This window comes from Cinclus cinclus, chromosome 7 (assembly GCF_963662255.1).
Source record: "Cinclus cinclus chromosome 7, bCinCin1.1, whole genome shotgun sequence".
NCBI classification, from domain to species: Eukaryota; Metazoa; Chordata; class Aves; order Passeriformes; family Cinclidae; genus Cinclus; species Cinclus cinclus.
In genome coordinates this window covers 13,423,522-13,439,232 of record NC_085052.1, presented here as the reverse complement: position 1 = coordinate 13,439,232, position 15,711 = coordinate 13,423,522, and the positions used below count along the sequence as shown (strand labels likewise).

The window sequence follows — 15,711 nt, the reverse complement described above, 5'->3', positions numbered from 1 at the left end:
CCAACTCCTAGCACTTTCAGCAGCCCACCCTGTGAGATGAAAGTCTTTGACAGCAGTGTAGCAGCAGCGCAGCATCTGGGCTGAGCTCTCTTCCCTACCTCAAGGGAGGGTGTTTCAGAGGTATTTCTCCCCGTGGCAGTAAGAAAGGAGAGGTGGAGCCAAGCTGTCCCCCACAAACACATCAGAGGGAGAATAGGCCAATCGGGTCTGTGGGAAACAATGGGAACAGGGTTCCGGTCCCTGCCATGGGATAAAGCTGAAGAGCTGTGTCCTGGCAATGCTGCAGGAGGGTTCCAGGTGATGGGCAGATCTAGGGCTGTGCCAGGGGCTTGTTCTGCTGCCGGCAAACCCGGCAGCTTCATCGTGTCTGCTCACAGCCCGTGATCAGCCAGGTGGGGGGAATATTTCCACCAGCTTGCCATAGCGTAGGACTTCCATCTGCACGGGGGATAATTTATTTCCCAGAGTGTGGAGGAGGTGTCAGTGCTAGCCTGTCCCAAATAATAGTGTGTGTAGAGGAAAGCACTGGGATCTGCAGCTGGAAGATGGAGTGACAGGGTCATCGGGTGGGAGCAAGGGCATGAACAGGCTGGTCAGGAGCCTGGCTGCAAGTGTGCATGGCAGGTTGTGCTCTGTGCCTATGTGCTGGATGGATCCCAAGGAGGGGGTTGGGGTGGAGACTGTGCCCAAGACCAACTCATCCACCCAGCATAAAGGTCCTTGTCTTGCCCAGTTGCTTCCTTAAGAACAGCCCTGGGTGCCCAGCTGTGTCCTCATGGATCTGTCTGGCAGCGCCAGCTACCTGCATCCCTCTGGTCACTGTCAGGCATGGGTTGTCCCCTCCTCTTAGCAGCAGCCCCCAGGAGGGGTGACACCCACCAGTGTCCTTCCCCTGGGTGTCTGACCTGTGGTATTTGTGTGTTGCCGGTCCCCCTGCTCCCCCGCTAACCTGCCTTCCCTCCTGCTCCTGCCCCACGCTACCTCCCTCTGCTTGCTACTTCTGCTCCTACAGCCCGGCAGTGAGGCTGGGCTGGAAGACACACTGACCCTCGAGCCAGGTCTCCGAGCTCCCAGGAGGTCCTCTGTCAGGGTGGGGTACTGTAGGGAAGGGTCTCCCCCTCGTGTGCCAGTGTTAGGGGCTCCCATGGGTCATCTCTGTGCCAAAGTGCCTTGCCCTCAATGGCTGCTGCACCTTCCCGGGGTGATGGGACTGTTGCCTGACTCTGCCTCATCTCTGTCTGCTATCTCCCCCCTTCTGGCATCTATACCCTCTTCCTCTTCCCTCTTTGCTGTCCTGGCTTGTCTGCAGTCCTCTGATGCTGATGACTTCTCTCTTGTGGGGTGTTGTGGTACTGCTGAGATCCTGAGGGTCCCTGATGGAAGGGATGCTTATCTCAGCCACACATGGGACAAGGAGCATGTGAGTGATGCTGCTGGGTACCACTGCTCATGGGCAGGTTGGATTTTGCAGGTGAAAAGGCTGGAGCTGAGATTTTGGCAGCCGCTGCTGCATCCCTGCAAGCAAAGGCAGGTTGGAATCCATAGGGAGTTGGTGGCAGAGGATTAATTGACAGGAAGTCTGTAGATTTGTTTGGACTGGTTAAATGGCTGATCTCTACAGATGCTGATGCATAATTAATGGATTGTCACAACTTTGGCCAAGGGGTACAGTTCCTGCTGCACAGGACTGGCCACGCACAGGCTCTTTCACCATCTCTGTGTCTGGACATAGTGTTTCCTCACAGTTGGCTATGTTACAACCGGAAAAGGTGTCTCGATTTGGTGGTGCTGTTCTCATACTGTGTGTTGTGCTGGGACCAGTTGCCCTCAGAGCTTTGAGAACCAGGAGATGAGGAGGTTTGGTCCCTGGAGCAAACTCTGCTTCCTTCCAGCTGTATTGGGTCCATGTCCCCACTGCACCTGAGCCTCATGCATTAACAGCCCAGACATCAGTGGGTCACGCCAGCCCTGAAGGACCAGAGAGACCCCATTGATGGAGCTGCCTCTGCCTCACTCCTCATTAGGGATGTTTTCATTAGGGGAAGTGGTTTGGTTTTGTTTAAGCCAAATTGCTGTGCTTAGGAAATGATAAATCCATCTGCTGGCAAATCGCTCTCCTGCCGCTGGGATGGATCCCAGCCCTGCTCTCTGATCATGCCACAGATAAATGAGCCTTTAGTGGAATGAATCTCCCTGTGATCCCTCACCAGGGGGCTCAGCTGGGTGGTCTGGTGCCATGGTGAGGGGCTCTGGCTTGAGGTGGGGAATCACAACCCTTCACTAACACTGTAGAACTCTGAGGGTGGTTATTGCTGAGCAAGTGAACTGCTGGGGTTGCAAATGGCTTCCATGGGAGCAAAGGGGCAGAGGAGCCCCTTTCCACAGGGCAGTATCTGTGGATGGGTGCAGGGGTCGTGTTCAACCCACTGTCCATGCCAGAGTGCAAATGTTGTGTGGCAGCCAGGCTGTGCTGGGTAGGAGGCTCTTACTGCAGTCCTCCTGTCCCTGAGCTGCTGTGGCTCTGGCTGCTTCTGGCTTTTGAGTAAATTTATCTTCCTCTTCAAATGAAAATGGGTGGTGCAGCCCCTGGGGAGCAGTGAGAGTAATCAGCTTGTTTGGAGATGGAGACCTGCAGGAGGGGAGCTGGGGGCAGAATACTGTTGCCTTCAACAGGAGTTGACAGAGATGGGGGATGTGGAGGGCTGCCACCCTCACTGTCTCTGAACCTGGGCTTCCTTGAATGTTTCCTCTGTGGTCCAGACAGGGCAAGTCACCTACAGACACTCCTGAGCAAGGAAGGCACCCACTGCCGTTGACATGTGCTTCTGTGTCCATACCTTGTGTGCCTCTCCAGTCCCAAAGGCTCAGCTCCACCAGGTTCCAGATGATTCAAGCCCCATTTTGGCAGGAAGCACTCCACTTTTGAACCTGTTGGGTTGTAGATCCCTTCTGTTTAGGGAGCTGGCATCTCTTCCAACCCCAGGTTGCTGTTGGTATTGCTGCTGGGGACTCTGGGCAAGAAGGTCTATGTCCCATCCATGCTGCTTCTGCTCACTCCACCTGGGGATGTGAGGGCCTTGAGACCCTGACATCTGCAGGACATACAAGAAGGAGCCCCATTCTCAGCATGCATGATCATCTGATTCCTGTGCCAGCTTCATCCACAGTGAGTTTTTTAGAGGTTGTGTCCTGTGCAGATGGGGGCACTGCACACCCCTGCACACAGATGAACCTAATCCATGCCTCACTTAGCCCTGGGCTGTACCTGGAATGGTCTTTGTCCTGGATGGGAGGGAGGTGTGGGGTCTGACTGCTGACAGAGATCTGTCAGGGACCATGTTGCAACAGCAGCAGCAGTGCCTGTAGATAGGCAGGGAATACTCAGAGTCCCAAGGGGCTGTGCGTGGAGATGGACAGCTTCACCTGTGGTCCCTCTTCAGGGAGCAGGTCAGGGACAATGATGGAGTGACTAACTCAGCAGGCAGGGTGGTGGCACAAATCTGCTGCCTTAGACATGAGAACTCTATGGGATTGGACACCCTTTGTCCCCATGAAGCACATCCTGTGGCAGTGAGATTCCTGCTGGCAGTGAGATTCCAGTCTGAAGCAGAGGCAGGTTTCTTGGCAAGATGCTACTATGAGAGACTGGCATAACCCTGCCACTGAGCCTCTGTGGGGCAGAAAGTGGGACCCTGCTCCTGGCTTCAGGCACTGACCCCTGCAGCGGAGCAGGGATGCACCAAATCCCTTACCTGTCCTCTTCCCATTACCAACCACATATTTGGGCACAAAAAGTGCTTTTTAGGGATGGTATATCATAGGTGATGATCTGGCCAGGATGAGAATCACAGGGAAGAGGGGTTTCATTGACTCACATGGGGAAGGTGTGGGATGAAGCCCTGTGGGATGCAGGGAGGCACCAGAAAACTCTCACACCCATCAGGAGCCAGGACAGAAGCCAGGGAAGAGCCATCCATCTGCTTTCCCCGGGTACTGCAGCCCATGCAGCTGTGGTGGGGTGAGATGGGAACCAGCCTGCTCGCTAACGAGATTAGACAGGCGAGCCATTGCTCCTGGCCCCTTTGGTTAATCACTTCTTCCTAGACTGAATTTTTTAAAATTGCATTGCTTACAGAAAGCCCCTGGATGGGTTTAAAGGCAATAATCCACCCGGCCCTCTGTCACTGCAAGGGCCCCCCTGGGGCTACTTGGCAGTGGGTTGTTGAAGTCCCTGGTGTGTCTCCACGTGTCTCTGGTGTCCCCAGGAGGTGGCTGGCAGCACCGGCCCTTGACAGCTCCTGATTTATTCCAGGAGGTAATACGCATTAATTTTTAATGGTGTGATTTAGTGAAGTCTCCAGAGGTGAGGGAGAAGGGACTGGGTCAGATGCCAGGCTCTGTACTGCAGCCCAGGTACATTTTGGAGCAGGGAGGGACAGCTGCTGGTGCCAGGTTCTGGGGTTGCAGCACAGGTGGAAAAGGGGTGTGGGGCTTGGGCAGCACAGTAACAGATATCGTAATGTGCTGTGGCTATGACTGATCACAGCATCTCTTGGAGACATCTCAGCCCTCTCCTGGGTGGTAGGATCTGCCCCCTAAGTAGCTCTTTCTTTCCCCCTCACTCTGCTTCTAGCAGTTGATCTACTGAGCCCATCGCCATCCCTCTGCTGCTCATGCTGACCCAGACAAATTTTCCCTGGAGCCCGCCCTCCCTGCTTGCTTCCCCTCCATCGTGCAAAGTGAGTCAGGCACCAGGAATCATTCATGTCATTTCCCCCTTTGCCGCAAAGTCATTAATGCGAGTGGAATAATTTGTTGCATAACAGAGAGGATCAGCGGGAGCGCTGCTCTGGCAAGCAATTCCTGGCCCTGGCCACCACTGCCCTGGGAGAGGGTAGCTTCATGGGATCCTGCTGGTTCCACTGCTGCACCATGCTGGCAGCAATGGGGGCAGATCCCTGAGGCATTTTTCCAAAAGCCATCAAGTCTTGCCTGAATCCCAGCCTGGGGGATGGACCTGTTTGTCATGGCTTTGGTGTCTGCTCACCCTCACACAGATCCTTCGAAAAGGACATGTTCCAACTTCTCCACAGTGACACAGGCAAGAAGTGTCCCCTGCATTGATCAGTGTGTGTATTGTAGCACCCTTTGTTCTGGCCACATCCCTGCCTCCTACCCGCTCCAGCTCCTCTGAACTCCTCAAGCTGTAGGTGTCACAAGTGCTTCCCACCAGCAGCCAAATCCCTTCTGACTTCTTGCTCCAGAACTGGGGACCCTGAAGTGTCCCAGCAAGGGTGCAGGCAGCTCTGGAACTGTTCCAGTGAGTTCCCAGCTGGCCGTTTTTGGTGTAAACCCAAGCACAGCTGGCTGTCTCTCCTGGGGACCTTGCAGCCTTCCAAGTACAGGGCTGTCTGGAGGGGACACTTGCCACCCCCCAGCAAAAGCCTGTGCTCGAGTGATGCTCGCTGTGATTGTGGTAGATCTGATGTCTCCACTGTGTGTTGAGTGGGAAAAGGGCAAGGAACAGTGCTTTAGGTGCTAAGAGGCATTGTGGAGTCTGCTCCCCCTCCTCAGGGTTAATTTCCTTCTATCCCACACTTGGCCAGGCATTAATTTAAAGATGCTGTAATGGGAGAGGGAGAGCATAAGAGGATTGGGCTGAGGGCAGGAGGATTTAAGGAAGTGAAGGGATGTGTTGGGGCTGGGGGCTGCACGGGGTGTGATGGCAGCAAGTGCCGTGCACTCCCCAAGACTGAGCCACCCTGATGTGTCCCAGCTGCCACTGTGATGGCATCCATGGTACCCTCCAGAAGGGAACGTTGGAGTGGAGCTTTTCCCCTCCTCAGGGAGAGCTGCTGGTGGCTGGGTGGGGACAAGGCTGTGAGCTCCTTGTTTGCAGTGTGGCCATGCCATGTGTTCCACCTGTCTGTGCTGTGTATGAGACACCAGGCACAAGTTCAAGCCCAAGCCTGGAGTAACCCAGCAGAAGGGCATCGTGCCTGACTAGCAGGAGTAGGGGGAGGAGCAGGCAGAGTCCCTTTGGGGGTGCCATGTCCCAGCTGGAACTTGGTTTCCTTGGCTCAGCTGGGCAGCAAGCCCCTCAGTGCAGGGGGCTGCCCTGAAGCAGAAAGGTGAAGAAGGAGATGGTGTTTAGTATTTCCAAGTGACTCACTGAAAACCTGCTGTTCTTTGGGTCTGGTCATCCCCCAGCATGTGATTGGGGCCACCCCAGTGCAGTGTAAGCTGGAGGGAGACACCCTTTTGGGACCACACCCATGGAGGCAAAGGAGCTTTTTCTCCTCCTCCATCCCTCACAGACTCAAGAATCCCACCTCTGTCCTGGACCACAGTGCCAGGACAGGGACATGGGTTCCAAGGGATTGTGGTGTCTCCCCAGCCCTGCAGCATCCTGTGCCTCCCTCAGAACTGTTTGTTTTCTTAGCCTGTCCTGCTGTAATTAAAACCCGCTGTCACTCTCTCGACAATACATCTTCTCTTTTATCCCTGCTTAATTAAATAACTGTGGGGAAGTGAGGGGCTGGTAACCCCTTGTTTGCTAGGATGAACAACCCAGCGGCACTGAGGAGGTAGCCTGGGGCTGGCAGAGGAGCTGGATGGGGATGGCTGTGCCCTGGCCTGGGCAGCATGGCTGAACATGGGGCACCTGCATGCCCCTGGGAGGGATGAAGTGCTGATTTTGTTGTTCATGGGCACAGGATCTCCGGCACAATCCTGATGAAGTGCCCCCGATGTGACCACTGACATCCCGTCTGTAATTCTCCCCTCAGTTTGGAGCCTTGCCAACTACCAGGCTGGGAAAAGCCTGTGAGCAGGGTGGCTGCTGCCGGGCTAGCCACCTCTGCCCACAATTAGTTGGTGCTAATGAGTGCCCCTGGCAGCTGCTGCCAGGTCAGTGATCTCTGGCAGAGATCTGCCAGGCTATCCCCCGTGAGACCAGACACATGGGTCTCACTCCCTGCTCAACAGAGCATCCTGGGTTGTGCTGTTGGTCCTCAATACAGGCATGGCTCCCTCTGCTCAGTCTCCATCCCTTCCCTCATCTCTGCTGTCTCTCTGCCTCTGCACATCCCCCTGGAGGCTGGTCCCAGTTTGGGCACTGTCAGTGGTGCATCCATCTTCAGGTACTGCCCTTGTATCTTTCTGCTCTGGGTGCTCCTTTCTCCCCATCACAACCACCCCACAAGCTGCTGAAGCAGAGGAAATGGAGTCTGTTATGACATCCTCAAGAGCAGGAAATGGCCCTGTTTAAAAACATGTGGGCTGGGGTGGTAGGAGTACTCCTCTGGGCACTGCTCGTTCTTCTATGGAAGATTGGGGATGAGATGTGCAGAATGTCTGACTGGGGTAGACTGAGAACAGCCCTGGCTCCTGGGGTCCTGGCTTGGAAACGATCAGTCTGGAGATGGAGCAGCTTTAGAAGCACTCTAGGTTTTCGTGGCAGGATGCTGTGGGGAGTTCTGTGATGATTAGGTGTTGTGTACAGATGTGGAAGCATGGGATGACCTGCAGGCTCAGGGTGGATCTCCTCCTGGTGTGCTGCCCATCCTCACATCCTGAACTCCTACCTGCCCTGCATTTGTAGCTCCAGACTCAATTTACACAGATCAAAGCCCGGGGCCATCTCTCATCTTGGCTTACCTGGGTCCTGCCTGCCCCCAGCCCGGAATGCGGGGGAGATCTGGAGGTAATCCTTGCAGACGGGATGCTGCTGGCTAATTATAACAGAACCTCTCATTTCGTGGGAACTACGGTAAATTGTCCCTCGAGCCCTGGCAGCAATGGTACAAATCTTCCACTAATTAGACTTGAAAGTCCTCCCGTGAGCTCAGACACAGGATGGATATTTGATTATTAACATACTTATTTCTGAATCTCTCAGCAGGTCTTGCACGGGGAGGCTGTGCTCCCCCTTCGTAATTGCCAGGCACATTTATTCCTATCAAGAGTGCCTGGCGGCTCCAGGGAGCAGGGGGGCTGTTCAGGTCTGTGTATCAATTTTTGGGATTGTCTCATTAAGGTGTGTAGAAGAAAACTTGCTAATGCTGAGAAGATCTTAGGCAGGAGCAAGGTTCCCAGGCTCTGCCCTGTGCCTCCCACCAGCCTCTCTCCCAGATGGGATGCTCCTGACCCTCCTGCCCAAGTAGGAACCCAGGCATGTCTTCCAATGTGCTTGGTCCAGGCACAGTGGGCAGGCAGAGGAGGGATGAGGATGACCCAGTGGTGCTGGGCACCACAGCCCAACACAAGGCTGCTGGCACCGGCACCTCCAGGGAGAGCATCCCCCTCTCCAGTGGAGGCAGACAAGCTGCAATGGAAACATGGTCTCTGAAACAACCAAAAATAGCTTTCTTGTCCCCAAAATGTCAGTTTAAAAAGGCAGTCTCTAGGGCCCTCCCTGGGCTGGCAGTCAGCTAAGTGGGTGCCCTGGAGATGCTGAGTGGGCAGCCCTGCTGCCCCATTGGACAGAGAACACAGCAAGGTGGAAGACTCAGGGTACAAGTGGAAGACTCAGGATACAAATGGAGAGAGGGTCAGTGCTGGCATGGAGGCCATTAGTCCAGCCAGGGGGATGCAAAGTGCCTTGGCTTGAGGCTGGAGAAGGGCACAGGTGGGCTGTGGGCAGTTGGAAGGGCAGCACTGACCTTGTGTGTCTGCCCTGCCCTGAGCCCACCAGGTCCACCCAGCCACCTATCCAGAGGCTTCAGGCCAGTGTCGGGGTGTTGACGGCATAGGGACTCCATGGGCTTGGTGAGGAGGAGCCATGGGTCAGGACCTCATCCCCATCTCCAGCACCACTTTGCTCTCCTTCCCTGCCTTGCTGCTGTGTCTCCCTGAGCTGAGGGCACACACATCATTACAGCTCTGGAGTTATTAATAGCAGCAAACACTCCCGGTGCCTTCAAGCCAAGTCCATTCTGGGGGAGATTCCTGCCATTCGAAGCATGTTTCCCCTCCGGGCGTCTTATCTCCCTCTCCCAGCTTTGCAACCAGCGTGCGCAGGAGCCCCTGGATAAGCGGTGGTGCTGATAGTCCGTGTCACTCAGCGCGGCAGCATCCGCCTGGGTGACAGAGGGTGTCCCGCTCCCTGCCTCCCAGGCAGCCCTGGGCTGCTTGAACACGTCGGAGCCGAGGTCGTGTCCCAGCCTGTTCCCACTGTGCTTCCTCCTGTCACCCTGCCGAGACAGATCTGTTGGTGGCCAAACGAGCGCTGATTGCAAGGAAATGAGCCTAGTGCCACCTCCCATTTACTGGAGCCCAACCTACGTGTGATTGCATCGAGTTCATTAATTTGTCACCATCACTGTGGCTTGGTGAGGGGTGGTGAGGATGGCAAGGCTGGAGAAATGCCTGTCTCTCTTGGGAGCACGGCTGACATCACTTGTCACCAGGCTGAGATTTTTTTCCAGTTTCTCAATTCAGGAGACCCTGGTGATAATTGCAGTGGGTGCTAGAACAGGACTGGGGATGCAAATCCCTGCTGATTTTTGTAGGATGCCATGGGCATGGAAAAAGGTGGGTATCTGAGGGGCAAAGAGATGCTGGTTTGGGATAAAGAGATGCTGTGTCTGTGTTGTGTCCCAGTGCGAGCTGTGCACCCCCATACACCAGAATGCACACTTGTGAAATGCTCTTTGGAGCATCCTGCCTGCTGTGCTGCCTCGCTGCCTCATATATCCTGGGTGCCCCCAACATTGCTGTGCTTTTTAGACACAACAAGCTCTGAAATGTCCCCAAATGGTCCAGGCAGGTTATGGTTCTACTTGCTTACAGCTGCTAAGTGTCAGCTGCGTAACCAGGACTGGGTTCAGCCCCTGACTCTTTTCCCTTCCTTGTGCTTCTCTTTCCCTGCAGCTGTTGGTGCAGTTCTGTGCCCTCCTATTGCAGGACATGGAGATGCTCGGGGTGCACCCCAGGAGACGGGGTGGGGGTTGATGAAGCTGTTCCCCCAGCTTTGTCCCCTCCTACCAGCCGCTTCTATCCTGTTCATGGGGTCAATGAATTATTCATACCCTGGCAGGCGGGGGTGTGTCTGTGGCCGCCTGTGTGATGCCAAGGGGGCCGACATGCCACTGAGCACAGAGAGCTTTTCTGTGTAAATGCCTAAAATATTTAGCAGAACTGACGAAAAAAAATCAGTTTGGGAGCATTCAGCGTCTCAGTGTAATCTGGATGTCTGGGGCCATCACGGAGGTTCTGGGGGTGATGGACACACCAGGGTGGACTCTCTGGGGCTCTGACTTTCATCTTGGCCTGACACGTGCCACCCAAGTTGATGGTGGAGTTTGTGTCTGTTTGTCTGTCCAACCACCCATCCGTTGGGTATATCTGCTTTCTGTGCCATCTGATGGTGGGGATGCCTCATCCTTTCCCTGCATTGCAGGGGTTCTTTGCCATGTGCTCATCCCTAGCGTGGTACTACAGAGCCAGGCTGCTGCCCCATCACCTGGTGCCTGTCAGCTGCTGGCAGGTGGGTGCTGCAGGACCAGCACACAGCGTTGGCCTGGGTTCTTTCCCTGGCGTCGCTTTCCCGAGCAGACAGATCGCGCATCACATGTATTTTTTTGCAAAATCCACCAGCTGAGAATGAGCTGAGCTGTTGTTGCACGTTTGTTATCAAAGCCAGACATGTCCTGGCAGCCCTGGGGAGAGTGGCTCTGCTTGCCATTCCTCTCCATCACAATTTACTGGACACAGCAGGCTGGGGATCCAGCAGTGTCACAGATTGCAGGTGTATTACTCCTGCATTCCTGAATGTACCACGATGACCAGTGCCCTTCTGCCTGCTGTGGTTCAATGATTCCTGACCTGAACAGCTAAGGATGGGTACAGTTATGATGCAGAGCTATTGATGGCATTATGCTTCATGCATAGTCCTGCATCCAAAAAATCACACCTTCTGCTGAGAGTTAGAGTGAGGTGGGTTTGCTGGCAGCAAAGATTGGGGTAGGAAAGGGTTTGTGCTTGTCCTGGGATGTGTTTTAGACCAGGTTCACAAGGGAGCAAGCAGATGTAAGGGGTGCAGGGAGCTGTGGCCTGCTGTGGATGGGAAAGCACATAGAGCCAGCTGGCTGTGACAATGCAGGGCTGCCCTGTGAAGAAGCCTGGGCTGCTGGCAGCTTTTCCTTGGCCTTTGCAAGCTTGTCCCTTCATGGATGCTCTCTGAGCCTTGGCAAGGTGGGATCTGTGCGCTGGCCCACGATCTGTACATCCCAGGGCCAAGCCGCAGGGTGTGTGGCAAAGGCAGGAAGGTTTCATGGTTAGAGCACACAGCTCCTCCCAGGCCGTGTGCCCTGCTCCGAGCCCTCCTCCACCTCCTTGTTGGACTTGCTGCTGCCCATCTCGCCTCTCCGGTGCTGGCTGCCTGCGGTGGGTGCCTGCGGTGGGTGCCTTCGGTGTGCCTGTGCAGCGTGGCTGTGTTGTGTGTTTCTCTCTGCAAGCACAGCAGAGCCCTCGGGCTGCACTTAGCTGTGACAGCACATCCCATGTCAGACCCGCTGCAAATCCTGACTGCTAATAGCTATGCAAATTACCTCATTAGCTGCCTTATTTATTTTCTTTGGCATCACGTTTTCAGCACTTCCCCCAGACCCGGAGGCTGCGGTTTCCCCGGGCTGAGAGGAAGCAGGAGTGGAGCAGCAGCACGCAGGGCTGGCTGGGCTAAGCTTTCCTCTGTGGGTGGCAGAGGTGGTGGGATCCCACAGAGCCACTCACCCAGATGTGGTGTATCTGGAACCAGAAGCTCATGGCTCCTGCAGTGATCCATGCTGCTGGGATGTCCATCTCCTTTTCCCTCATTGTGTCCTGGCTCTGGGCTGAGTCTTGCTGAGCTCTCCATCCAGCCATGACCTGCTCTGTCCCTGCCAAGCAACTGTGGGTATGGCATTGCTGGTATGTGTATACCCTCATCCCAAAAAACCCCAAAGCAAACAAACAAACAAACAAACAAACAAACAAACAACAACAAAAAAAGTGAGTTTGTATTATTTAGAGAGAGAACAAAGCATTTGTTCAGCCGCTGTGGGGCTGAGTGGTGGGCTGAGGCTTGGCACAGTGTTGCAGGATGTCCTGCATCCTTCCCACTCTGATCATCCTTCCTTGGTAATGGAAATTTTTCTCCTTCCCGCCCTGATTGCCCTTCCTCATTACTGGAAATGTGCCTCCCATCCTGAGAGCACTTCCTCCCTGAGAGAAATGTTGGCATCTGCTTTCTGCCAGCCACAGAATGACTCCAGAGAGCCCACAGATGCCCTGGCCAAGGTAGCCGTGGGCTGGGGCCCTTCTCTGGTGTTGTCTCTGAGGGGTGTAGCCCAAGTTGAAATACTTTGAAGCTGAGGCACCATCTGGGGCTTGCACAAACAGAAATAGTCTCTTGACCACCAACTTAGCATGGTGCCCCTTGGTGATGTGCATGTCACAGGGCATCCCTACCCATGCTGGATGTGCCTGCAAGGACTGCTCTTTCCTGGCTGCATTTTATGGGTGTTTATGTGCCCATGACATCAATGACAGTGAATCAGGCTTTGCATGGACGCCAGGGGAAACACAGACTACTGTGATGACTGGTATAAAGACCTTGATTCAGCCACTCCATGGGCTTGTCAGTGCCATGCTGAGCTGCCTGCAAGCATTATGTCTTCTCCCCCCATCCCCTTCTGTTTACCTTTTATTTCTTCCCTTCTCTTGGCGGCTGTGCTAATGAATATTTCATGGCCAGGAGCCAGCGTGAATTCCCCTGGCAGCTCCCTGCACTCCCTCGGCAGGTACCAGCCCAGTAGTCAGTGGCTTAGGAAGGATGTATCTGCCAGGAAGCCACCTCGGGAGGAGAGGGCCTGGGTAGGAAAGGAAGCAATGGCTCTGGTGTGGGCAGATGTGTCCTGTCCCCCTCCTCGGTGGTGTTGTCACCGTTTCTTCAGCCTCCAAGGGACTGCCAGCGGACCGTGGTGGCCCCATGTCCACAGAGGCCACATGGCCTTTTACGGTTCCCGTGCATCTTCTCACACGCGTGCAGGGCCACGCTCCGACACGACAACACGTGTCCTCTCCTGTCTCCCGTGTGCCATCAGCTGCCACAGCCGTCTGAACGAGCCGTGTCCCCGGCTCACCTCCCGCCGCTCCGCCGCTCTGCTGCGCTGTACCGGGGCTCCTCTCAGCGTCAGGCAGCGGCACCGCGGCCGCACGGACCGGGGCACGGACCGGGGCACGGACCGGGGCACGGACCGGGGCACGGAGAGTGGAGCACGGAGTGTCGGACATGGAGCGTGGGGCACGGAGTGGGGCACGGAGAGGGGAACAGAGCGTGGGGCACGGAGCGTGGGACACGGAGAAGGGGGCAGGGAGTGGGGCACGGAGCATGGGACATGGAGTGTGGGCAATCCATGTCTGCACCCATGGCATCACAGGTGCATCGCATGGCCTGTACTGCCTGTCCCGGCTCCCGTGCTTCCAAGCTGGAGGTGTTCCAGCGCAGTCAGCAGACAGGCATGGGACTGGGACAGAGAAGTGCAGGACAGTGTTGGTCTTCGGTCTCTCTGAATTTGCCCTTTATCCCCTAAGCTAGGCTGTCCCCGGTGCAGGCTTGGCATTAGGAAGTGCAGGCAGCATCTCTCTTGGTGAGGGTCAAAGCACAGGAAGGAGAATGTGCTGGAGCTGGAGACAGAGCCTTGAGCCAGAATCTTCCTTCTTCCCTTTGCTGCAGCTCCAGCAGCAGCATGTCCCCTTTGGGGGCCCAGTGGATGCTCTGGGGACACAGGCTGACTCTAAGTATCTTTTTGGAAGATGATGTCCTTTGGCCCACAATGAGGCACTGTGGGGAATGGAGCTCACCTGGGGCTGCAGCTGGGGCAGGGGCTGGGGAACCACTGGCCTCCTTAAGCAGAGAGCAGGTCTGGGAGAACCACAGGCTGGGTTGTGGGGCAGGAGGCTGGCAGGATGCACCCTGCAGTGGCACCCGTGGGTGGATGTGACCCAGGTGGGGTTTTAGCAAGAAAAGTTGTGTAAAGGTGTGCTCAACAGCGCTGCCTTGTGTCTTGCTTTTGATTTGTGCTGAATTCCTGCTCAGCTTTCCAGAGAGGAGCACGGTCAGTGGCCAGGGTGGCCAACATCTGCTGATTTGGAAGGGACAGGAGATGCCCTGTCCCGCATGACCATCGCGACCAGGGTGAACAGGATGGCACCTGCATGTCTCACCTGCCCAAGACATGCTGGGATGGAGCAACTTTCTCTGTCAGATGGAAACTGGCTGCCAAGGAGCTGGATGGTAGGGTTTGGGATGGATCTGCAAACTTTGTTTGCTGTCACGTACTGTGGGCTCTGGCACCCTCCTGTGGCTGTTCTGCCTCCTGTCCTGTATCCCGTGGCCCTTTGGGATGCTGCAGCTGCCTTAGTCTGATTTGTGCTGGCTGGTCCCCGTAGCATCGGGGACGTTGTGCATTTGCAGGATTTCTATCACACAGCTGATGGGACCCGATCACTGCAAGAAACTGTCCCTATGTGTTTGTGTTGTGGGGCTGAGCCAGGAGCAGAGTTCCTGGATACTGTGGACATGGATGAGGGTCCTAAACCCCAGACCTATCCCCAGAAGGTGGCAGGAGCGGACAGGGCACTCCTGGCTACCCAAATCTCTGAACTTTCAGCTGGGGGCAAGTGGTTCTCAGGCATAAATTCAGTCAAGGTGTTGCATTCACAGATTGTCTCTACATCTGTGTCTCTGTCTGCTGAGCTGCCCAACCTGCCTCAGCTGGCCTGGACTGGCCCCTTCCCCTTTTGAGGTTAATGTTCCTTGCAGCCCTTCCCTGTCCTGGGGCTTTGTGGATGTCTTATTATAGGTTTGCAAGTCCCTGCTGTGCTGTGTGTTATGCCTTGTTTAGGATCTCTCCAAACTTGGCTCAGCTATGCAGTAGCCAGTGCAGCCTCCCCTGCTGTGGGTCCCCCTCACCCTGGGACACTGGGACACTGTCATGCTGTGGTGTGGAGACACCCTGTTGGGCAGCTTCCCCCCTTTTGCAGGGCTATGGCCTGTATAAGGCAAGGGGGACAGACAGGGGGACTTGGTTTGGAGGGGATGGTCCTTCTTTTGGGGAGCAGGAGTTGAGGTTCCTGTATGCCAACCCCAGTACAGGGTTGGTGGGAAGTGATGGTGCTATTGCCCCTTCCCTTTGGACTTTTTCTTGAGGTGTTGTTAGGGTCTGGACAGTCTGGCTGTTCCTGTCTGTATCATGGCTCCTCCCTCTTTTCCGTCCCTGAGGGAACAGAAGCTGTAATTTCCATCAGGTTCCTTTTTGTTCGCTTCCTTCCCTATTAATAAGAGATGAAATTTATGAGATTATAGAGCCTGGATGGATTCAGAACTGATAGAATCCTGCTGCTGTGGGGTGTGAACACACTGTAGAGATCGAATACAGCTGGGAAAATGGTACTAGGGGAAGGGATGTTGTCTTGAGTCTGAACAGACCATCTCAGGCTGGCTCTGGGAGCAGGGAAATCCCACTGCCACCACACTCCTGTCTGTCTTCTGGCTCTGAAATAATGTGCAAGTTAGCAACTCGCTGCCAGGATGAGCTTTGGAGCGAGCAGCTCTTAGCCTGGGTGGTCTCAGAGTCTGACTCCTCTTCCTCCTATCCTTGCATCCATCCTTGTCTCCTCCCCTGCGTGGAGCCAGCAGAAGTGGATGCCTGGAGATGCCGGACACTT

The 15,711-nt window shown here is 55.2% G+C and overlaps 1 protein-coding gene across 7 annotated transcripts in view; it reads left to right on the top strand.

Moving 5' to 3' along the window:
• Positions 1–15,711, top strand: part of KCNIP2 (potassium voltage-gated channel interacting protein 2) — a 42,216-nt gene that overhangs the window by 3,405 nt on the left and 23,100 nt on the right. The window lies entirely within an intron of this gene.